Here is a 26,249-nt window from a genome sequence, read left to right as displayed (position 1 = left end):
CACTCTAGTATTAATGATCCTAAATAGAAATAGATGCCTGGAAGGCCTTATTAAATGAATTAAAAACAAAATGAGTTATCAACATAAATTAAATAAATGTCTGCATAACAACATAGTGTTGCAGTTTTTCTGTTTTATGTATAAGTTTCTTCAAGAGTTATTCCAAATAACTTTTATTTTTTCAAATATTCCTCTTTAAATGCTATCCTATATTTAATTTATAAAGCAATTTTCCTATTTTTAATAATAGAGCATAATCTTTAAAATATTGTCACTGTTTATATTAATTTATATTACAAAGGATGAGTAAATATCCCAGTGTCAACTACTTATTGTTCTTTAGCTGTTGAGAAATTGACAACTTATAGTTTGGGTTCACCAATAAAAAGCAAACTGAATGGGCAATTATTTGTTGATAGAACAGTGGTTGGAAATAGTAATGTAGAGACTCTAGTGGTATTTTGGTAGCTATTTAATGCTTAATTTTTCTTTTTCTTTTTTAACTTTGAAATGACGAAAATTTTCAAACATAAATAAAATTAGAGAGAATAATATTATGAATACCCATATAGCTATCTCCCAAACTCAATAATTTTCCACTCATGGACTGTTTCATTTAAATATACAGATTCATATGATGTGTTGGTGCCAATATATCGATAATTAGCTGTATCTTAATTATAAATATAAAAAACTGTAAAGTAACATTTTAAATTGTTCAGTTTCATAAGAAGAGTTTGAAGAAATAAGTTTTTTTCTCTAAATGAGCATTTTAAAGCCATTGTTTTTATCATTTTCCAGTTAGGAAAATTAAGGCATAACTTCAAGTTATCAAATGAGAGATTGAAGTAAAGAATATTCGCTGCCTAGGTGTAAGGATTGAACTGACCTTGAAAATGTTACATGCTAAACTTAAATTGGATGAGTTAAGGTCTGGGTTAAGAATGTCTTTGACCCATTGAATAGTCCTTTTTACCTTGATTAAGAAATCACAGAGAACTATTTTAAAATATAGCCACCCCTGAAAGTATATGAACAGAATTAAAACCAGCATGGCTTCCTACTTTTTCTCCATAAGATAAATGTAAAAACTTGAGTTTCAGAAGTTTCTTAATGAAGGAAGAAAAGTATGAACAGAGTTTTACTTTAGGGTTAATTTTTCAGTAATGTATTTATTCTATGTATTAAAAAAACAACGGAACAAACAACTAGACTGACTTTTCCAGTACTCAAATCAACTCTATGGTTCCTAAAAATTTTTCTTTGTGTATAACAGAGACTGAGCCTTTGTCTTTCACCAGGAAGCTGAAAAAAAGTTGTAATGTACAACCAACTTTTCTGTTTTTTATCTTTTATGTGAAACATGATGAAAATTTCTAGGAAGAATATCACTTGCTAGAAATTAACCCATGTTAGCAGTTTAGAGAACTAATTGAGTTTTTGACTAAGCTAAATACTCGTGCTAATAGGAAGGCTGCTCTGGCATTAATGAGACTCACTTTGTTCAAAACAAGATAAGAGGGCATGGTTTTCAACAGAAAGTGATGTAATTTGTGAGGTCTCAGCAGGTGACTAAGCTTCTAATATTTTTCCATATTTTAAGTAATTATTATGGTGGTTGTTAATTGTGTATGTATGGTCAGTTGCTCAGTCATGTCCAACTCTTTGCCATTCCATGGACTGTAGCCTGCCAGGCTCCTCTGCCCATGGAATTTTCCAGGCAAGTATACTGGAGTGGGGTGTCATTTCCTACTCCAACAGATCTTCCCGACCCAGGGATTGAACTCACATCTCTTACATCTCCTGCTTTGACAAGTGTATTCTTTACCACCAGCACCACCTGGGAAGCCCCTTGTTGTTGACTATCATTATGGAATTAGAGTAAATCTTTTGGAAAAAGAATGGGCAATGAGACAGGGGAAAATAATGGAAGAAATAAGTAGACAGTCTTTTGAATGAAGAAATGCATATAATACATAATCAAACTAAGCTTGTTTTAGTTAATATTAAAAATTATCATGAAAAGAAAGTACATGTTAAAATATGGTGGCTTACAGTTTATTCCTAATACAAACAAAATGCTGGACAATTTGAGTAGGCATGGTGCCTTGTCTATATTTGGGTACCCCGGTTATTTGTTAAGTGAATAGCAAATGCCAGTAAGCAAAGCAGTGGGAGTTTAGCCTTCATGTGAACAAGTATGTAGTGGAATAACCAAGACTGCTTACAGAATGGTAGGTTGAATTATTATTTAAATCACGACAAGGACCTCTAGATCAATATATACTTGTTCATAAAAATAGCCCTTGCACTATCATTCTCCGTGATCACTGGATTGCATTGCCAGCAAATGCAGTTCTGAGAAAGGGTAGTGAATATCAAATTAAATTGACTTGGATCATATTGAGCTCTTTGTTAGTATGCTGAAAACATTTACAAAATGGAGAGCATAGCCATCAGTGATCTGTTCATTGACTGTAACAATATGATTTGACTCATGAAGAGTATAAGATTCAGGACTGAGAATAGGAAGTTTCTGATCAAAGGAGAGCCCATCACTGTCTTCCTAGTTTGAGATCCATCAGCATCTTATGGAGCAGTTAAGATATTGATTATGTTGTGGCGTATGCTGATGTATACGATACATTCATTATCCTGGAAAATAGAGACTTAAAGCATAGGACCGAAATGTTCCTCATATTCGTGATAGAGGTGAACCTAGAAAAATATGACAATTTTAAAACTAGCTTCACCTCTTATCAGCTTAAGAAACCACATTATAGTCTGTGACCTTGTTGACATTCAGAAGACCGAATGGTTGCTTTAGCAAGCTGGTTGTTATGGGTATGTTATTGTAGGAATCTTATTCCTGCTTATATTGACACTGCTGCAGCTCTTGGCAAGGTATTTCCTGAGTTAAATGGGAAGCTCCCCAGCATGACACCTCCTCCCAGGCACACCTGCCAAATACCCAGTGGCCAGAAAGTAATGGAGCAAGAATCTGCTAGACCCACAAACTTGTGATTTCCATTGCTTCTGTGACTAGTTATTTTCTTTGATACTTGTGTGCATGCCTGCTAAGTCACTTCAGTCATGTCTGACTCTGTGTGACCCCAGGGACTGTAGCTTGCTGGGCTCCTTTAGAGTGGGTTGCCATGTGCTCCTCCAGGGGCTCTTCCCCACCCAGGGATCAAACCCACATCTCTTACATCTCCTGCATTGGCAGGCAGGTTCTTTACCACTAGTGCCACCTGGGAAGTGTCACCTTTAATACCTAAGCTCAGTTTTTGATAAAATGATTTTGGCTATGACAGCCAGGCTGTTGACATTAAGACCCTGGGGTCTCTATCCTTATAGCAGATTCTTCTCTCTTAACTCTTTTCTTTCCTACTTTCCTCCTAAAACACACAGTAGAAAAATTACTATTTCATATCTACACCTTTTCCCATATTTCCATGAGCATAGAATAGGGGACAGATATTCCTATATTCTGTGTCATTCATAAAATTTGCACTAGGTCCAAATTTGGTAGTTGGAACAGAGGAGATATGCATATCAGCATAAAATGTATTTGTAACCAAAAAGGAAAGTTAAGTCTCATAATCATCAGAAAAATAACTTGGGTAGGGAAAGAAAGGGAAGGGAGAGAGGAAATGAAGGATGGGGTGAGAAGGAGGAAGGGAAGAAAGGAGAGAGCATCCTGCCTTTCTATTTAATGCAAGTTCAATAAGTTCTGCCCTTAGACTATTTCTTTAGATTCTGGTCATAGTATCTTTAGAGAAAATTTGCCAAGAGCAAAGGGAATTGGAAAGGAGTATGAGAATAACAAGCTCATTATTTAGGGTTTTAGAACTGGCAAGAGACAAATTTAGGAAAACAGAAAAGTATAGCGCTTTCTCAGGGAAGAGCAAACTACTAGAACTTGCTACTCTAATTAAGAGGTACAATAGCGCTCCTGCGTGGAGGAGGCCCGGTGGGGCTGCGAGACTCCAACAGCAAAGAACTGGGAACTCCAGGGACTCAGCCCCGATCCCCGGGCGGGGTCAGAGGAGGAGGAATGTGGGGCGGAAATGGTCGCCCTGGGGCGAGACAAGGCTGAGAGCTGTAGGACCGAGAGAGACTCCCGATCCTGGCAGACGGGAGACCTGGGTTGTGGTCTGCACTTTGCCGCGGACTCGCTGGATGACCGGTGATCGTGAATGCCCCTCTTGGAGTCCTGGCGGGGCTCCAGCCATAACTGATCACTAGCAGGCATGTAAAGCTGGTCATGATTCAACACTGCTGAACTCAATTCAAACCCAGTAATAAAACAGCCTCACTGAGCTTGTGGTCGCCATACCTGCCAATCATCTTCCCAAGGGCTGGGACTTCAGAGTGAGTCCTCAAGGACTTCTTTCAGGACTCACAGAAACCTCCACCCTGGTGAGGGCACACAGGGACTGTTTTCTTGTTCTAAGTCTGAACGACTGCCAAGAAGGAGGGCAATGGTAGAACAGTCAAATCCCAGGCTCTCCCCATAGCTTCTAATCTCAGACCTGTTAAACTCCTTTCTGAGCCCAAGGACAAAAATCACTTGAACAAATGAGTTTGAGTCATGAATGAAAACTCTCACTCTTTCCATGAGAAAGCATTAAGAGATGGACAGGTTGAAAGTGTGTCTGCTGGGTCCTCTCCACCATGTGACAAGGACAGCAGTGCTCTTCTGGCTTTCAGAGGAATTGCTATCTCAGAGTTGAAGAAACACAACGTCCTCCAGGCCCTGACAGCAGAGGCGAATGGCTGGGAGCCCGGTGTTGTGAGTACAGAAGTCCTCCAAGCCCAAGAAGAATGGGAAGCTGTGGACAGCATCTACCCAGAGACAGGGAGCCGGGCCAGTATGGACCAGCCTGGGTGGCTCATCTCCTTCAGTGAGGCCCTACAGCATTTCCAGACAGTGGACCTCTTCTCCTTTAAGAAAAGAATCCAGCCCACCATCCAAAGGACCGGGCTCGCTGCCCTCCGGCACTACCTCTTCAGGCCTCCATAGCTCCACCAAGGCCTCCGTGAAGAAAAGGACTTGGTCTTGACCATCGCTCAATGTGACCTGGATAGCCAAGACCCCATGCATGGCTGAGTCCTGCAGACCATCTATAAGAAGCTGACTGGTTCCAAGTTTGACTGTACCCTCCACGGAGTCCACTGGGAAGGTCTGGGCTTTCAGGGAACAAATCCAGCCACAGACCTCAGAGGAGCAGGCTTCCTTGCCTTCCTGCATCTCCTGTACCTGGTAATGGACTCAAAGACTTTGCTAATGGCCCGGGAGATTCTCCGCCTGTCTCGTCATCATATCCAGCCCTGAAACCAAACACTTCTCCATGGAGCTTTTGTTCTTTCGTTGGAGAATGGGATCTGAAAACCAAGGTCTGAATGCTGGTGTTCCCACTGCCATTACGATCTCCCTGCTTCTAGGCCCTCTCAGCGGCCAGAGCTTAGGAGATATGTATGTGCCACTGATTCCCTCGACTCTAATAGAAATGGTCGCCTGGCATAAGTGGACCCGCCCAGCCGCCAGTGCACTTCACAGAGAACAGGAAGTGGGGTGTAATGCCACTTGAGAGAGAGAAGCTGAGAATGAGTAACTGAAGGTGAGACTTGCAGCATTTTCATCAGATTGCTGTGTCCCAGAGCCTGGGCAGGCCAGCCTGTGCTGCAAGAACAGGCTGCTCCAATAACCATGTTGTTGGTCATTATTACTTAATTCTCAGAACCTCAGCTTCTTCCTTTGTAACCTGAAAAAATAATTCCAACCCTATAGATTTATGCTGAGTTGGAGAAAAGCTCTATAGAGTGCTAAGCACATTAGTCACTCAAGGAGTGTTAATGATCATAGTAACTTTTGATTTCCATGAGTAAAAATACATTTTATGTACATCTTATGGATAATATATACATATGTAATACATAATTGTGTTTTCAAAATTGTATCTGTACTTGCATGAGCATGTACAGACACACACACAACATCATACACATATATATACAGCCATTGTACAGTAAAGTAGATCCATTTGAATCTTAAAAAAAAGGGGGGGGGTACAATATTATGGCAATGGTTAAACAAATTATCCCATTAAAAGAGATATTTTGTGCCATAGTATATCCCAGTAAATATTCCAGTAGGATATTTCAGTGCTAAAGCCTTATATATTAACACATAAAGATACATATATTATAACAAGATAGAAAATTACACTTACTTTGACAACATCTATATAAAAACAACTATACGGATTGAGACAAAAGTGAATATAACAAAATGGAATAATTTCCACTGCATTAATTAGACTGCTAGATTGTAATACTAGACTTGGCATAGTGAAGAAAAAAGTTACAATGTATTAAGAAGTGTCTGTTGTTTGGAATTACATAAGAATCATTAAGGATCAGATGTTATTTACTCCCGCAGTAGGATGGCCTATTCCCATTAACAGTGAAGTATGTACTTCCCACTGGCAGCCATTTCTTAACTGTATGTCCTGGGAAGTGGGAGAATATGGGATGGATTAAGGGGAATGAGTAGAAAAGTTCTGAATAACTTGAGCCGTATGTTCTGATAACAACATGACAGCCTGTGCAAAAATCTGTTTCTTATGGCAAAGCAAAGCTAAGTTGCTCAGTCGTGTCCGACTCTTTGCGACCCCGTAGACTGTAGCCTACCAGCCTCCTCAATCCACGGAATTTTCCAAGCAAGAATATTGGAGTGGGTTGCCATTTCCTCAGACAAGGAATAAAAGGATTCTCTAATTTTCTCCCAAGAGGTGATTTTATTTTTAAAACTGAGAGTAGGGAGGAAGGGTTGAATGAGGGATAGGGTAGAGAGAAACTAGTATTCATGTAAGCTCATGACTTTGCTGTTAAAAATGAGGGAACTCAAACAGAAAGTTTGTGTTTTTTAAACATTTTATCATTCTAGATATGTTTGTGACAGGCCTCTCTGTGACCTTACAAACATCCAAGAGCATGGTCAGAAAGACATATGATATGGTATTAAGGGCAGGGGCTTTTTAACTTGAGAACTGAAATGAAAGTCGCTGAGTCATGTTCGACTCTTTGCAACCCCGTGGACTATACAGTCCATGGAATTCTCCAGGCCAGAACACTGGAGTGGGTAGCCTTTCCCTTCTCCAAGGGGTCTTCCCAACCCAGGGGTCAAACCTAGGTCTCCCGTATTGCAGGTGGATTCTTTACCAGCTGAGCCACCAGGGAAGCCCCATTAATTAATGTATTTATTTATTTTAAGCCCCCTAAACTCAGGAGAGAGAAGGCACTAACTCTTAAACAATGATCTTCCATGTGTTGGGTTTAAAGAGTCTTGTATCTGCTCAACCTATAGCAAGTAAAAAAGATAGTTTGCAGAATGATGAACTCATGTTGCATAGGCTTCCTTCTAGTATTGAAAAAAGAATACAGCTCTGTACCAGTCAGCAATAGGCCATTTTAACAGATGGCAAGCTTTTGGTCTGTATTCTTCCACATGTGTGGTATTTGGTGTTTCTAAACTATTTTATTATTTTTACACTATTGGGTAATGTTAGTAGAATAGTGATTTTTTTTTAAAATACCTCGTGCTTTTGAATAAATAGCTTTGGAATGACATTGGTTAATGTTAACTGAAGTTTGAAGACAGTCAGTTTTGTGTCTTGGTTTTATTATTTCTAACTATGATTTTGAGTCATCTTTTTCTCTACATCATATTGAGAATTGATTAAACTTTTCATAGATTGATAAGGTTAGTATTCTTTTTTTCCCTCCCTTCCCACCTTCCCCTCAAGAATATAGCTGCTAAGTCACTTCAGTTGTGTCCGACTCTGTGCGACCCCATAGACAGAAGCCCACCAGGCTCCCCCGTCCCTGGGATTCTCCAGGCAGGAACACTGGAGTGGGTTGCCATTTCCTTCTCCAGAGAATATAAAGAGTGATTTAAAAAGAGGTTTTGAGGTTTTGTTTGTTTTGGTTTTACTATCAATAGTTACCCATGTTATGGAGCTCTGTTTTCTCAACTTCTGACTATGGATATAGTTATGAAAAATTTAGAAGTACCTACCCTTCCCAGTACAAGAAAATTTGCTAAATGAAAAAGGAACACATTTTAGAGCATAGAGTTGATTGTACCTCAATTGGAAAACTTTGTATCTTGATGTCAGTGATGGTTTCCAAAACGTGTAAATATTTGTAAATTCACTCCTGAGCATCAGCAAAAATAAAAACTGCTGTATAAAGGAAAAGTCACTAATATATATTTCTTAACTCCATACTATTTTATTGTCTGATTGTATCAAATTTCTTTTCATTCATTTATTTAACAAATATTCATTGACTACTTGCTGTGTGACAGGCCCTATGCTTACTGTTAGGAGTATAATGGTGAGTATCTGCTTAGCATCTTATAATTGATGTCTATGTTAATTACTAATTAATTACATAAGTAGTTGTTAGCATCTATAGATATTAATAAAATAAACCATCTAAAACATAGAATTGGAGCTATAACAAGTTCTACAAAGGAGAAGTATAAGAGGTGGTGATAAGGAATTTAAACTGGTCAAAGGTTATGAAAGGCTTCCTTGAAGTGAAGTTTGAGTGTAAGAAATACTGAACAGTATCTGATTAAGTGCTGACAAGGAAGAGCATTTGCGTTCCACATATGCGCATGAGCAAAGGTCCCTAGCAGGTAGGAGAGAAACCTGGTGAATATTATGAGGCTGAGAGAAAGGTATTACAGCTGCAGTGCTGACAGTGAATGTTGAGAGTGATGTGTGAAGAGGCTGAAGTGGGTAGATTTGGGTAGCAGTTAAGTGGGTGGTTTGTAAGTACTCATCAAGCTGTCCACTTTGATACACTCTTCTATATATGCATTCTACTTCAATTAAAAAGTTTGGTTAAAATTTAGATTTACTTCAGTGACTATTTTAAGGCTCCAAAGAATATTTTAAGGCAAACAAAAGAGCACCCTAGTAATTCTCTTCTATCCACTCCCATTTACTACTCTCTCTTCACTAAAGGTAGCCACTACCCTGGCTTCAGTCACTATGGGTTATTTTTGTCTACTGTTAAACATGAAATAATTAGAATCACAGTATTTATGAGTTTATATCTGCCTTCTATTGACCCCTTTTATGTCTATGAGATACTTCTGTGTTTGCACAAAGCAGTAACTTGTGTACTTTTATTACAGCATAGTAACCAAATTTATAAAAATACTATATTTTGTTTATTCATTCTGCTGTGGATGGTCACTTGAGCACTTTCTAGTTTGGGACTATTACAGGAAATGCTATGACTATTTTGTATATATCCTTTTGGTGTGCTTGTAGACTCATTTCTATTAGAAATGTATATTGGAGTCAGATTGCTAGATTATAGGGTATGCATATGTTCAACTTTAGTAAATATTACTATATAGTTTTCCAGAATGGTTGTGACAATTTATACTCCCACCAGTAATGTATCAGAGGTCCAGTTGCTCTATGTCTTGGTCAGCACATGGCATTACCACTTTAAAAAATATTAGTCATTCTGGTGGCATATAATATTATGCATTATTATTTTAATTTGCATTTCTCTGCTGAGATTGAAACATTTTATATGTTTTTTTCTGCCCATTTTAATATTCTTTTTTGGGTAGTGCCCAGCCAAGTCTGTTCACAACTTTTCTCTCTCATATTTGATTCTCTCTCTCTCTTATTAATTTAGGAGTTCTTTATGTTTTTGATATAAGTCCTTTGTCAGACAGAGGTTTTATAATACAGATATCTTTTATTCTGTGGTAGAAACGTCTTCTACTCCGCTGCTTAAAAAATTCAGATGATCAGTTTTTCTTTTCTGATTAGATAAGGCATTTCTGTGGGCTTCTGAGGTAGTGCTAGTGGTAAAGAACCTGCCTGCCAGTGCAGGAGATGCAAGAGATGCAGGTTTGATCCCTGGGTAGGGAAGCCCTGCTGGAGGAGGAAATGGCAACCCACTCCAGTTTTCTTGCCTGGAGAATCCTATAGACAGCGGAGCCTCACAGGCTATGGTCCATAGGGTCACAAAGAGTTGGACACAGCTGAAACAACAGCACACGTGCAAGGCGTCTCTGTACCTTGTTAATGGAATCTTTACTTACCCAAAAGTAAGAAAAGTATTCTCCTATACAGTCTTTTAGAAGCTATTATTTACTTACACGTTTAGATGTACACTTGAACTTGATTTGAGTATGATGTGAACTAGGAGTAAAGATTCATTTTTTTGGTTGTTGTTCCAAATGGATATCCGTTTATCCCAGTATTGTGTTTTGAAAAGACCTCACTATACCCCATTGTCATCTTTGACACAAAGTAAGTGACCTTATATATGTGGATCTATTTCTGAATTCTCTATTCTATTGGTTCATTTGTTTCTTTTTATGTCATTAGAACACTTTTTAAATTATTGCAAATTTTATACTAATTCTTATATCTGGTAGTGTAATCTCTCCAACATTTTTCCTTTTTTAAAATTATTATGACTGTTTTTCAGCTACTTTAGATATCAAGTTGCCAGTTTCTACAAAAATAATCTGGAATTTTTAAAATTATTTATTTATTTTTGACTGTGCTGGGTCTTCATTGCTACTTGGGCTTGTCTCTAGTTTTGGTAAGTGGGGCTACTCTGTTGCTGTGCATGGGCTTCTCATTGGGGTGGCTTCTCTTGTTGCGGAGCACAGGCTTTAGGCATGTGGGCTCAGTAGTTGCAGCTCGGAGACTCTAGAGCGCAGGCTCAGTGGTTGTGACCCATAGGCTTAGTTGCCCCATGGTATGTGGGATCCTTCTGGACCAGGGATTGAACCTGTGTCCACTGCATTGGCAGATGGTTTCTTAACCACTAGACCACCAAGGGAGTCCTCTGCTGGGATTTTGATTGGGATTATACTTAATCTCTGGAGGAGAAAAATCACAACCCACTCCAGTATTCTTACCTGGGGAATTCCATGTACAGAGGAGCCTGGCGGACTACAGTCCATGGGGTCACAAAAGAATCAGACACGACTTAGCAAGTAAACAATACTAGATCTATAAATTAATTTGAAAAGAGCTGGCATCAATACTACATTAATACTATGTCAATTAATGTGAATAGTATTAATATATAGTATTAATATATTCCTCCATATATTTGAGTCTTCTTTAATTCCTCTTAATGTTTTAAAGTTTTCTGTGTAGAAGTCATTTGCAGATCCTTTTAGATTTGTGTTTGAGTATTTTTGATGCTAGTGCCAATGTTTTATTAGTTTGTTAGGGCTGCCACAACAAAGTACCACAGAGTCAATGGCTTACACAATAGAAGTTTGTAGAGGCTAGAAGTCCAAGATCAAGGTGTCAGTATGATTGGTGTCATTCTGAGGCTCTTTCATTAACTTACAGATGACCTTATCCCTATGTCTTCATGTGGTCTTCCCTGTGTCTGTGTGTATATCTGTGAGCTAATATAAGGTATAAAACACCTACTCTTCTTATAAAGACATAGTCATAGTGGAGTAAGATCCCCCTGTGTAACCTGATTTTACCATATTCTTTAAAGGATGTCCAAATACTGTCACATTCTAAGGTACTGGGGTTTAGAATTTCAGTATATGAATTTTGTGGAGACACAATTCAGCCCATAACACAGGGTGTCATATTACTTGTTGTTGATTTATAGACATACAATTTTAATTTTGAATATTGACCTTGTATGTATATGGTGATTGATCTTGTTAAACTCACTTATTAATCTAATAGTGTTCTGTTAACTGTTTTGGATTTTGTACATGATTACATCACCTGAGAATAATGGCAGTTTTATTCCTGATCTGACTGAAAGCCTTTAGTATTTCACCATTAAGAAGAAACTTGCTATGGGCTTTTTGTAAACACTTTTATCAAATTACAGTAGCTTTCTTTCTGTTGCTGCTGTGTTTGTTTTTTTGCTTTGTTTGTTTTAATCATGAACTGAGTTTGAAACTCAGACTATATGAAATTGTTATAATGGATACAAGTTGGTTGAATTTATTGGTGGATAATTTTTGATATGAAGAACGATGGAAAAAAGAAATTTCTTGTTCAAAATATGGAGTTTTATTGAAAAAGTTAAAAATTTAACCATCTAATATCTCTAAAGATTCAGATATTTATAATCATCAGCACTTGAATATTCTAACATGATTTTTTTTTAAAATTCTCGCCAGCTAATGTTGTTATCCAGTGTATTTTCAGTTAATAATGGAAATAACTGCTCTGGTTTCTTTGCTTTGGTATTTTGGAGTTTGGTGCTCCAAAACAGTGAGTGTGTGCAAAAGTTAAATTGTGCATTGCACAAATAGCTTTCATTTTGTAGATATCTGGAAATCATTAAAAAGTATGCTATTCAGAAATAGATGGATGACAAAAAATAGTCATGATGGTAATGTTAATAATAATAGTAATTATTAGTAATAATAGCTAAAGATAGTAATAGTAATAATAAGTAAAGGTAATATTTTTTGAGCAATTACAAATTTCTTACTTTTGATCAGACACTGTTCTAAGTTATTTAACTCTCATACAACAATTTCATCCTTCCTTTTTACTATTAAGGAGACTGAGGCACAGGAAGATAAGGAACTTTCTCCAGGCCACAAAGCTACTAAATGATGGAATCATAATTTGAACCCAGGCAATTGGCTCCAAAGCTTTCTTGTGAAGTCTGTGTTATGTTAGGCTGAAATAGAAATCTTTAATTTTTAATATAGAATCTTAAAATAGATGGGTAGGAATACATTTTAATCTCAGACTCAAAAAATACAGCAGAAGCAACAAAAATGTAATTCAAACATCTCACCTGAAATACAAGCGTTCTCCACATTATGGCTTCATTAATTGTCCCTGTATGTGTACTAAGTACATAGTTCCTCTCCCACCTGTTACTATTAAACCATTTGTCTAATTCTCTGCCTAATACTCCTCTTCCTAAACCAAATAACTTCACACATTTTATTTTGACTGCAGGTGAGAGAATGTTGGAAAATCAGCATGACTATATTATTCTTGAATAAAGAACTTAAGTTAGTGGTCTTCCTGAGGTAGGAAGTAGACCCATGTTAAGGATGACACTCAGAATCAGGTAAAAGTAGTTTGTACATTAGAATCTGTTTGTAAAGTTCTGTCTTATATCTAGTAAACCAAAATAGTGGAATTCATTATTCATTTCTTTCTATACCTTTGCCTGATGTTTAGGCATAGTGGTTACAAGCCCAGTCTCTGGAGCATAACTGCACTAGTAGTTATATGTTCTTCAACAAATTCCGTAATCCCTCTGTACTTCCGCTTTCGTATTAGTGAGATAAAAAATAAAGGAACATACCTTATGAAGTCATAATGAAGATTGAGTAAGATAATACATGTAAACCCTTAGCAGAGAGCATGCACTTATTTAACACCTCACTGATTGTTAGCATTGCTCTCAGCCTTGAAAATCTCAGTTAGTGGAGGCCAGGAGAGATAATGCTTAACAAGAAAAATGTTTCTGAATCTTAGGAAATCTTATTCCTATAGATTGCTATTATTGATAAAGGGGGAGGGAAATTTGGTGGGTTACTGTCTAGCATCCACATGGCAAACAATTTCCATTTTTTAGTTGATAAATAATATTCTCATGTCTGAATGAAAAACTTGAATAACATAATGGGTAAATTTAATTATCTTCCTTCATTGGCCTTGTGTTTGATGTTGACCATGCAGTTCAAAGGATTAATTAAAAATGCTGCTGCGAAAGTGATTATAGGACCTTGAAAGAACATATTTTAGGACATTAATGTAAGTAACAGTTTACTTTGTAGAAAAATTTTCTTTATTTACAAATTCAGTAATTTTACTTTTGACCTCACAAGGTAGTCAGCTCACTTTTGACCTCACAAGTTCGTCAGCTCACTGACTACACAAGGTCATCAGCTCTTATTTACTCTGTGCCAGGCACTGTATATAATATCCATTAATCTTTTCTTCCCTAAGGAAATAGCCTTTTATCTCTCTTCACTGTTCCATTCTTTTATATATATATATATATGAATATACTCACATACACATATATGTATCTTTAAATTCCCAAAACAAGCTGAGATGGCACAGTGTATTTAAGCAATGTGGATTGCATCAGATATCACATTCTTCCAGATATATTTTCCAAATGGAAAGATGGTTCAACATTTTCTATTATTATTTTAGATGAAATGTTCTGCAATATGTTGTTGACATTGTTCTGAAGTAAATACTGTATGTTCCAGTCTCTCAGGGACCCTCATGGAAATGAGATGCGTGTCCCAGGAGGCTATCTCAGAAATGAAAAATTCTAAATAAAATGGAATAAATGAAGAGACACACAAGAATTTGTTATAAGAAAATATTCTTTTGTATAATCCTGGGCCTAAAGAAAATGAAATGTTGGCACAACAGATTGCTATCATTATATGACTCTATGTGGTCACATACTCATAATAATTTGTCTTTTTTTTCCTTTTCTAGTCAAATAGACTGAAGGTATTTTGTTTTACAGTGATGGAGCATAGTTCATTTATTAACAATATTCCACAGTCACTTGATCCACTACAAATCTGTCTTTATAACTGACAATTCAGGCTGCCTTTTTTTCTGGTTTTGGGGGATATGTTTTTCTTTAAGAGAGACTAAGTGGGAGCCAAAGAAATCTCAGACTTTACTTAGCGAAGTGCAAATTAACCCAGGAATTGAGGTGCAATTGAAAAAGGGCCAGTGATCCTAGAGTAGTTTTAGACAGATACAGAGATAAATGTTCAGTCTTCTTTTAGCCTTGGGTGTTCTTTAAGTTTAGGTGCCCCTTCTGCATGAAGAACATTCGCTTCAGGTCTTACAAAACAATTTTTTAATTTTTTTTTTCTTGTCCAAAAATTTATTGATTACATATTTAAACTGTTCACAATTCAAACCTTTTTCCTGTTATCAGGGCATTTACTACTTCAGAAACACCTCATGATACCCACCCTAATTCCTCTCCTAAGGAGAATCTGGAGTCTCTTTTCTGTTATTCGTGGTTACTGAGTTAATTAGGATATATTTAAATTTCCATCTGGTATTTTCTTTAATCCAACACTAGGGCTTATGTATTTTCAGTTGTTTTTGTTGTTCAGTTGCTCAGTCATGTCCAACTCTTTGCGACCCCATGGACTGCAGCATGTCAGGCTTCCTTGTCCTTTGCTATCTCCTGGAGTTTGCTCAAACTCGTGTCCATTGGGCAGATGATGCCATCTAACCATCTCATCCTCTGTTGCCCCCTTCTCCTCCTTCCCTCAATCCTTCTCAGCATCAGTGTCTTTTCTAGTGAGTTGGCTTTTTGCATTACATAGCCATAATATTGAAACTTCAGCTTCAGCAGCAGTCCATCCAGTGAATATTCAGGGTTGATTTCCTTTAGGATTGACTGATTTGATCTCCATGCTGTCCAAGGGACCCTCAAGAATCTTCTCCAGCACCTCAGTTCTTTGGTACTCAACTCTCACACCCATACATGACTACTGGAAAAACCATAGTTTTGACTATGTGGACCCTTGTTGGCAAAGTGATGTCTCTACTTTTAAATATGCTGTCTAGGTTTGTCGTGGCTTTTCTTCAAAGGAGCAAATTGTCTTTTAATTTTATAGCTGCATTTTCAATAGTTTTGTCTAATTGTTTACCAAAAATAGTTTATTGCTTTTTGCTGCTTTTTAAAACTAATCATTATTAGGTTTTTAACTCAGAAAAAATATTTAAAAACATCTTACAAACCTGTACCCAGATAACTTATGCTAATATTTGAAAAAATAGTGTGTTATTAGATGAATAAAATTGTACATGAAAGTACAGAACTTGTCTCCATCCCCACAAAGCAAAACATTTAATAGATTTTATATATTGTACCAAGAAAAATTATTTTTATATTTAATGTTTTATTGTTTAAACAGAAAGGATCTTATTCTATGTACACTATGATATGAACATAAGAAAGATATAGACCCTTATAAAAGTTTGGTGACTAAGTTTTGGTTGTAATTCTAGTTACTATTTATTAATATGTATCATATTCTTTTTATGATATATTAGTTGGATCTTTTTTAAGCTAGAAAAAATATTACAAACATATGGGAACCTCATGAAACTAGAGCAAAGGATTCAAGTACTTTTAAAACTTATCTATTACTTCTGCTTCTCTTTAAGCATCCATTCTGTTTTCCCTAAAAACACAAGTTTTCTCAGATCGCCAGATTATATAGTAAACAACATGGATGCACATAGTTTTCAAGGTTATAACTATTTTTAAGAGTCTGTCTTAGCCTGATTTGAAAATCTGTTAGTTTCAATTTCAGATTTCTGAGAAGGAGACTATTGCCCAGCTTGGAATATCCACTTTAGACCAATTAATGATTGCCTCAGGGACCAAATCATCTTGTGAATAATAGTTGTGGTTACCACATGAGTGAAGGGAGGACATTTTCCTCAAAAAAGATGCTAGACAGACAACAAAGTATGTATCTACTGTATTCATTGAAATAACAAGGTACGGTGATTTTATAGCTTTCTATAGCTTTTGAGCTGTGGTGTTGGAGAAGACTCTTGAGAGTCCCTTGGACTGCAAGGAGATCCAACCAGTCCATTCTGAAGATCAGCTCTGGGATTTCTTTGGAAGGAATGATGCTAAAGCTGAAACTCCAGTACTTTGGCCACCTGATGCGAAGAGTTGACTCGTTGGAAAAGACTCTGATGCTGGGAAGGATTGGGGGCAGGAGGAGAAGGGGACGACAGAGGATGAGATGGCTGGATGGCATCACTGACTCGATGGACGTGAGTCTGTGTGAACTCCGGGAGTTGGTGATGGACAGGGAGGCCTGGCGTGCTGCGATTCATGGGGTCGCAAAGAGTCGGACACGACTAAGTGACTGAACTGAACTGAACTGATAGCTTTCTGTTGGAGAAGGCAATGGCACCCCACTCCAGTACTCTTGCCTGGAAAATCCCATGGATGGAGGAGCCTGGTAGACTGTAGTACATGGGGTCGCTAAGAGTCGGACATGACTGAGTGACTTTACTTTCACTTTTCACTTTCATGCATTGGGAAAGGAAATGGCAACCCACTCCAGTGTTTTTGCCTGGAGAATCCCTGGGATGGGGGAGCCTGGTGGGCTGCCGTCTATGGGGTCGCACAGAGTCAGACATGACTGAAGCAACTTAGTAGCATAGCTTTCTGTCCACAGAGTTGCAGTATCAGTCTTGTATTTTTAGGAAATTTAGAAAACTTCAAAGTCTCGTTATTTCTGAATTAAAATGTCTATGGCCCTCAAGACCAGATTTTTTAATTCCATTTGCCTGATTATAATTTCCTTTCCTCATCATTTTTATTTCTTTCATAGCCCATAGAACTTTATTTTACATAATGTATAGTTTGTTCCTTTTTGTTCCTTTGTAACTAATATTTAACTACTTTAGTGATTAGTGTTCTGCTAAACTCCAGAACCATTTGGGGAGGAATAGTGGGTACTAGGAAGGGCTCTGGACCCATAAGCAGAGATCTGGGTGTGAGTTGTGAATTTCTCTCCAACTTGTCATATTATTATAATCTAAAAACTGTCAATTTCATTACAGGATAGTTGTGAGAAGGGTCAGACAAGATAATATATATGAAATTGCTTCATAAATTCAGAAATATTCTACGCAAACAGTTATTAGACATTTGATTTTGACAGAAAGAAAAGGAAATCTTGCTCTACCAACTGATCGAGACTGATGAAGACATGTGATTTGTTCTTCTAACAAGAAGAACAAAAGAGAGTTGAAAAGAACAGCTGGCTACATTTATGATTTGTATAAATGAGAAATTACATTAGCTATTAAAGATTGCTTACATCTAAAAATAATCCATGCTGATCTTTGGAGCAGAGGATGAACCATAGAATAAACTTGTCTTTGTAATGACCTGATCATGTAATGGGGTTGACAAAGGAGAGCAAGACCATTTAGTTATTTTGACATAATAACATATCCTGATACACAGATTGTATAGTAATGATTTAAACATTATTTAGATAACACATAGCAATACAAAAAATCTTAATCCCCTTATCCAAGAATTCCTAATGCTAAACTTTTGATGTGTTTCCCATGTGCTGTTCAATCCCCAGTCTCCTCCCTGCCACCCATGGAAATTTTTGGCTCTACTACTTACTAGCTATGTGAGCTTGGACAAGTTATCTAACTCCATGTGCCTTAGTTTTTTCATCTGAAGATATAGCAATACCTACTACAAAGGACTGTTGTGAAATCTAAATTACACTAATAGATGTTAAATGTTTAGAACAGTGTCTGGTTTGGTGAAGGGCATGACAAACCACTCCATTATTCTTGGCTGGAGAACCCCATGAACAGAGGAGCCTGGTGGGCCACAGTCTATAGCGTTGCAAAGTCAGACATGACTGAAGTGATTTAGCATATATGCTGGTTGGTATTTGGTAAGTAGTCAAAAAATGTTAAATTCATCATCTTATTGTTTTTTCACTTAATGACACTTTCATTATATTGCTACTTCATAGAAACTTCTGTGCTCAGTTGCTCCCAATGGACTTTGTAGCCCGCCAGGCTCCTCTGTCCTTGGGATTTCAGGCAGGAATACTGGAGTGGGTTGTCATTTCCTCCTCCAGGATATCCTCCTAATCTAGGGATCAAACCACATATCCTGTGTCTCCTGCACTGCAGGCAGATTCTTTACCTGCTGACCCATCAGGGAAGCCACAGAAACTTCTGAAATTTTGTTAAACATAAGAAACATTTACTTAAATTTAGTTTCTGCAAATTATACTTTCTCTTCTTGAACTTTTTATTAGGAAAAATTTCAAACATACACAAAAGTGGGAGGAATATATAACTAACCCAGTTAACCATCTCCTATTGGGTTTGGCAGCCTCAAAAGCAAGAGAGTTCCAGAAAAACATCTACTTCTGCTTTATTGACTATGCCAAAACCTTTGACTGTGTGGATCACAATAAACTGTGGAAAATTCTGAAAGAGATGGGAATACCAGACCACCTGACCTGCCTCTTGAGAAATCTGTATGCAGGCCAGAAAGCAACAGTTAGAACTGGACATGGAACAACAGACTGGTTCCAAATAGGAAAAGGAGTACATCAGGGCTGCATATTGTCACCTTGCTTATTTAACTTATATGCAGAGTACATCATGAGAAACGCTGGACTGGAAGAAGCACAAGCTGGAATCAAGATTGCTGGGAGAAATATCAATAACCTCAGATATGCAGATGACACCACCCTTATGGCAGAAAGTGAAGAGGAACTAAAGAGCCTCTTGATGAAAGTGAAAGAGTGAAAAAGTTGGCTTAAATCTCAACATTCAGAAAACAAAGATCATGGCATCCGGTCCCATCACTTCATGGGAAATAGATGGAGAAACAGTGGAAACAGTGTCAGACTTTATTTTGGGGGGCTCCAAAATCACTGCAGATGGTGATTGCAGCCTTGAAATTAATAGGCACTTACTCCTTGGAAGAAAAGTTATGAGCAATCTAGATAGCATATTCAAAAGCAGAGACATTACTTTGCCGACTAAGGTCCATCTAGTCAAGGCTATGGTTTTTCCAGTAGTCATGTATGGATGTGAAAGTTGAACTGTGAAGAAGGCTGAGTGCTGAAGAATTGATGCTTTTGAACTGTGGTGTTGGAGAAGACTCTTGAGAGTCCCTTGGACTGCAAGGAGATCCAACCAGTCCATTTTGAAGGAGATCAACCCTGGGATTTCTTTGGAAGGAATGATGCTAAAGCTGAAACTCCAGTACTTTGGCCACCTGATGTGAAGAGTCGACTCATTGGAAAAGACTCTGATGCTGGGAAGGATTGGGGGCAGGAGGAGAAGGGGATGACCGAGGATGAGATGGCTGGATGGCATCAATGACTCGATGGACGTGAGTCTGAGTGAACTCCAGGAGTTGGTGATGGACAGGGAGGCCTGGCGTGCTGCAGTTCATGGGGTCGCAAAGAGTCGGACACGACTGAGCGACTGAACTGAAGATCATCCTCAATAATCTTTGTTTTCTGGTGTTCCTGCCCTTTTGTAAACTTGTCCTTTTGCATGCAACCTGGACCTAAAGACTTCCTTTTACCAACAGAATACAGCAAAAGTGATAGGATGTTACTCCAAGAGGAGGTTACAAAGAGACTTTGTTATTTGGTGTCCTTCCTTTCCTGCTGTCTTACTCAGTCACTCTGAGAGAAAGTTGGCTGCCATGTCTGAGCTGCCCCATGAAGGTTACATAGTAACAAACTGGGGGAGGCCTCTTGTTAACAGCCAGTGAGAAACTAACACCCTGAGTCCAGCAGTTCACAAAGAACTGAATTTTGCCACAACGGTATAAATAAGTTTGAAAGCAGATCTTTCCCCATTTGAGTCTTCAGTTCAGTCACTCAGTCGTATCTGACTCTTTGAAACCCCATGGACTGCAGCACGCCAGGCTTCCCTGTCCATTGCCAACTGCTGAAGCTTACTCAAACTCATGTCCAGTCTTCAGATGACATCATATCCCTGGCTGACAGAATGACCATGTCAAAATTCAGTTGGCCATAAATGTGAAGGTTTACTTCTAGACTCTTAAATTCTATTTCATTGACCTATATGCCTATTCTTACTTCAGTACCATTATATTGATTATTTGGTTTTATAGTAAATTTAGAATGTTTAATAATTCAGGTGCTGCTCTCTCTTTTGTCCTATCCACATAGGCTTACTATTGTCAGGAATGTATAGCTACCTTGGGTCCTCTCTGTGTGTCTTACATATATGTGTGTTCAGTTCAGTTCAGTCTCTCAGTCGTGTCCGACTCTTTGTGACCCCATGAACCGCAGCACGCCAGGCCTCCCTGTCCATCACCAACTCCCAGAGTCAACACAAATCCATGTCCATTGAATCGGTGATGCCATTCAACCATCTCATCCTCTGTCATCCCCTTCTCCTCCTGCCCTCAATCTTTCCCAGCATCAGGGTCTTTTCCAACGAGTCAGCTCTTCACATCAGGTGGCCAAAGTATTAGAGTTTCATCTTCAACATCAGTCCTTCCAATGAAAGGACTTTAGATCCTTTAGAATGGACTGGTTGGATCTCCTTGCAGTCCAAGAGACTCTCAAGAGTCTTCTCTAACACTGCAGTTGAAAAGCATCAATTCTTCTGTGCTCAGCTTTCTTTATAGTCCAACTCCCACATCCATACATGACCACTGGAAAAACCATAGCCTTGACTAGATGGACCTTTGTTGACAAAGTGATGTCTCTGCTTTCTAATATGCTGTCTAGGTTGGTCATGACTTTCCTTCCAAGGAGTAAGCGTCTTTTAATTTCATGGCTGCAATCACCATCAGCAGTGATCTTGGAGCCCAGGAAAATAAAGTCAGCCACTGTTACCACTGTTTCCCCATCTATTTGCCATGAAGTGATGGGACCGGATGCCATGATCTTCATTTTCTGAATGTTGAGATTTAAGCCAACTTTTTCACTCTCCTCTTTCACTTTCATCAAGAGGCTCTTTAGTTCTTCTTCACTTTCTGGCATAAGGGTGGTGTCATCTGCATATCTGAGGTTATTGGTATTTCTCCCAGCAATCTTGATTCCAGCTTGTGCTTCTTCCAGCCCAGCGTTTCTCATGATGTACTCTGCATATAAGTTAAATAAGCAGGGTGACTATATACAGCCTTGATGTACTCCTTTTCCTATTTGGAACCAGTCTGTTGTTCCATGTCCAGTTCTAACTGTTGCTTCCTGATCTGCATACGGGTTTTTCAAGAGGCAGGTCAAGTGGTCTGGTATTCCCATCTCTTTCAGAATTTTCCACAGTTTATTGTGATCCCCACAGTCAAAGGCTTTGGCATAGTCAATAAAGCAGAAGTAGATGTTTTCCTGGAACTCTTTTGCTTTTTTGATGATCCAGTGGATGTTGGCAATTTGATATTTGGTTCCTCTGCCTTTTCTAAAACCAGCTTGAACATCTGGAAGTTCATGGTTCACATATTGCTTAAGCCTGACTTGGAGAATTTTGAGCATTACTTTACTAGTGTGTGAGATGAGTGCAATTGTGTAGTAGTTTGAACATTCTTTTTTTAATATAAATTTATTTATTTTAATTGGATGCTAATTACAATATTATATTGGTTTTGCCATACATAAACATGAATCTGCCACGGGTGTACACTTGTTCCCCATCCTGAACACCCCTCCCACCTCCCTCCTCATACCATCCCTCTGGGTCATCCCAGTGTACCAGCCGCAAGCATCCTGTATCATGCATTGAACCTGGACTGGCGATTAGTTTCATGAACATTCTTTGGCATTGCCTTTCTTTGGGATTGGAATGAAACTGACCTTTTTGGGTCCTGTGGCCACTGCTGAGTTTTCCAGATTTGCTGGTATATTGAGTGTAGCACTTTCACAGCATCATCTTTCAGGATTTGAAATAGCTCAACTGGAATTCCATCACCTCCACTAGATTTTTTCATAGTGATGCTTCCTAAGGCCCACTTGACTTCACATTTCAAGATGTCTGGCTCTAGATGAGTGATCACACCATTGTGATTATCTGGGTCATGAAGAACTTTTTTTGTACAGTTCTTCTGTGTATTCTTGCCACCTCTTCTTAATATCTTCTGCTTCTGTTAGGTCCATACCATTTCTGTCCTTTATCAAGCCCATCTTTGCATGAAATGTTCCCTTGGTATCTCTAATTTTCTTGAAGAGATCTCTAGTCTTTGCCTTTCTATATGTGTAAAATTTACTAATTTGTTCTATTTTGCTTTATTTTCTGGGTCTCACTGTTAAATATCTGGCTAATCTAAAGGTCCATTGCTTAATCCAACCAGGGTTATAACCTCAGGCCGTGCGTCACTGGTCTTCTCACTTCGTTTGTCAAGGAGATCACAGTTACTGAGAATGCTACTGGGTGTGGCATTTTTAGTAACAACTGACATTGAGACATTTGACAATGAGACATTTTTCCATGTCTCATTCCAAATCGAGTCAGCCTCCTCTAGCAATAAAACTGCTGTTTTTCACAGCTTCCCCGGCCTTGATATGAGAGCCGCTCCAGGCAAGAATGCCACAGACTCCCAAAGTTCAGTAGTTTTTCGTGTATAACCACTTCTTAATTTAGTATATACCTTTGATCAATTTCCAGAGCCCTGAGATACTTGTTTCTGACAGTTTGTCAGGAAACTGTTTATGGACAAAATTTGCTGGTAGTAAAATCTCCATGCCTTATTTTCTCTTTTTGAAACTTTTTGTTGTTGTTGTTGTTTTCTTTTCCAAAATTTTAAACATTTAACAATACAGTAAAGTAATATAAAATAATAAATATGCTGGTACCTAGTAGAGACTTCAACAACAATTAAACCATAACCTATCTTATTTCATGTATACACCCACTTACCTCCCTCCATTATTATTTTAAAGCAAACACCTGATATCATGTATAATTTGCAAATATTTTAACGTCTATCTCTAAGAGATAAGATTTTCTTTTTAAGTATAATTATATCCCATAACCACAGATTAAAATAATTCATAAAAATTTCTTAGCTTATTGTACATCCCAGTCAGTGTTCAAATTTTCAGTTGTTTCATAATGTCTTACATTGTTTTTTGTGTTTTGTTTAAATCAGGATCCAAGTAAGTTTTATGGATTGTAATTGGCTGGTATATCTTTTAAATCCCTTGTACATAATCTATGTTTTGTCTCTCTTTAAACTTCTTCATTGAATAAACTAGGACGCTTGTCCAGTAGGGTTTACTACAGACTGACAAAAACCCCACAGTGTAGTGCAGTATATTTCTTTGTTCTAATTTCCTACCAATTCATCATTGGATCTAAAGCTTTGCTGTCTAGTTTGATAGCCATGAGATACATGCCATTGAATAAATTAACATTTTAATCAATTATAACCAGGTAAAATTTAAAAATTACTACCTCAGTGTCAGTAGGCACATTTCAGATGCTCAGTAGCCACATGTGGGTCATAGTTTCCATATTGGATGGTACAGATAGAACATTTCCATCACTGCTGAAAGCTCAATGAAAATCACTAATCTAGAAGTTTCATTAAATTCAGGTTTGCATTTTTTTAAGACTACTTCACAAATGATTTTATGTTCTTTCAATAGGAGGCATAACATCTAATTCTCTTTTTTATGATGTTAGCAGCTGCCAATGATTGTTTTGTAGATTTGTTATTTAAAAGGAGGTTGCAAAATGGTGATATTAATGATTCCACTGTTTGCGCTTCATTTATTAGTTGGAACAGTCTATTGAAAAGAGATTTCTCTTCACATTTATTTGCTTACTTAGCAGCTACCTAAGGCTTCCCTGGTGGCTCAGCAGTAAAGTATCCACCTACAGTACAGGGCATGCAAGAAACCCAGGCTTGATCCCTGGATCAGGAAGATCCCCTCAACTAAGAAATGGCAACCTGCTCCAGTGTTCTTGCCTGGAAAATTCCATGGACAAAGGAGCCTGGTGGGCTACAGTCCATGGGATTATAAAGAGCTGGACATGACTGTGTGACTGAGCATATATAGAAGCTACCCAGTAATATATAAGAAAGACAGGACAAATTGTTAATTATTAACTTACTTGAAAATAATATTTTCTTAAAGATAATACCCAACCTAAATATAAGGTGATTTAATTTTTCTTGTTAAATTATTTTAATGGAATTCTCAGGTTAAATATTAACATTCTATATATAAAATATTATAATGCTTCTTTTAAACATTTTATTTAAGAATAGAAACATAAAACTACTATAGGTTTTACAGGCATTGTATGCAAAGTCCCACAGTTGTATTTGATATTTTTGTAATTGGTATCAGATAGAAACTTACATAGCTTTTAGACTCAATTTGTTGTGGTTGTTCACTGTCACCTCATCACTGCAAAGTAATTTTAGTATATTAAATTTGGGGAAACTTGTTTATATCAAATTCAGTTTCGACATGACTTAAATATAAGTCATCCTCAGGTCTGTAATGGAGGTCATCCTTATATATAGGATTTCCTGAAGGAAATGTCTACAGGCAAATGCTGTGTAAATATTTGAGCTTTACAAGTAAAGAAACCACAAAATTCATACATATTTCACTGCAGAAAGCATCTACCTAATATTAGCATTTCTTTAGCTAATATTGTTATGAAGTTTTCTAATTGACTTGAACTCATCTCAGAAACAAAATTGGATTGTTACTATAATTTTTTAATTCAAGATTAATTTTTATTTTGTTTTCATCAAAATTAATGTGTCATATTTATATCTTACATATTTACCTCAAGTTTATATCAGTAATCACACACCCAAATAAATTTTGTTATTAAAGTAATTTTTTAAAGAGTGACATTTTCACTGTTCAGGAAAATGCATTTAAAAATATAGAAGATAGTATTTAGAACAGTAATAAAAACATTATTTTAATAAATGACATTATTAAAATTGTCCTTGCAGTTACTTTTTGAGGATGGACCCAGTGTTGTAATTATAGTCTCAACTAAAACTTTAGATAATTTTCTTTTCAATTAGAAGTTTTAATACTTATGAATCATTATGCTTTTTATTTAAACAAGCTGTTAAGTAATACTCTTGTGTGGATTTGAAGTTGTGGAGCGTTCAGAAGGACAGTGTTGTGACCGTTAAAGTGAGACATACAGAGGTCAGGGAGCATGCATCAAAAAACTCTGTGATATGAGAGGAGACCAAAAAGCCCTGGGGATTGCTGGAAGCTGCTAAACTAAATCACCTCTTGATAATTGGTTTGAATTTCATCCTGTAACCCTAAGATAATTTTTCAACTGCTCTTTGGTGAACTCCAAAATGTGTAGACATCTTGGAGAAGCTTTAACTTGGTTATAAGCAATGTTAGTCCTTGATGGACGCCCATCATCCAAGTGTTTCCTGAAAGGTATATAATGCTGCTTGTAGCAGTTAGGAAAGCAGAACCATTTCCTCTGCACTTCAGGTAATTCTTGACAAAAACAGTGATTTCAGAGGGTCTGTATTAAGCTTTTTTAATGTATTGAGAAATACAACTTTATGTTACATTGATCCTCTATCCATATGTGGGTAGTATTGGGCCTCTGATACTTTGGAGAAGGAAATGGCAACCCACTCCAGTATTCTTGCCTGGAGAATCCCAGAGACGA

The 26,249-nt window shown here is 37.5% G+C and overlaps 1 protein-coding gene and 1 pseudogene across 1 annotated transcript in view; both read left to right on the top strand.

The window, feature by feature from the left end:
* Positions 1-26,249, top strand: part of DPH6 (diphthamine biosynthesis 6) — a 192,772-nt gene that overhangs the window by 51,486 nt on the left and 115,037 nt on the right. The window lies entirely within an intron of this gene.
* On the top strand, positions 4,595-6,211 carry LOC138444157 (ELMO domain-containing protein 3 pseudogene; annotated as a pseudogene).

This window comes from Ovis canadensis, chromosome 7, assembly GCF_042477335.2.
Source record: "Ovis canadensis isolate MfBH-ARS-UI-01 breed Bighorn chromosome 7, ARS-UI_OviCan_v2, whole genome shotgun sequence".
In the NCBI taxonomy this organism is placed as follows: domain Eukaryota; kingdom Metazoa; phylum Chordata; class Mammalia; order Artiodactyla; family Bovidae; genus Ovis; species Ovis canadensis.
This window is presented reverse-complemented; position numbering and strand designations above follow the sequence as displayed.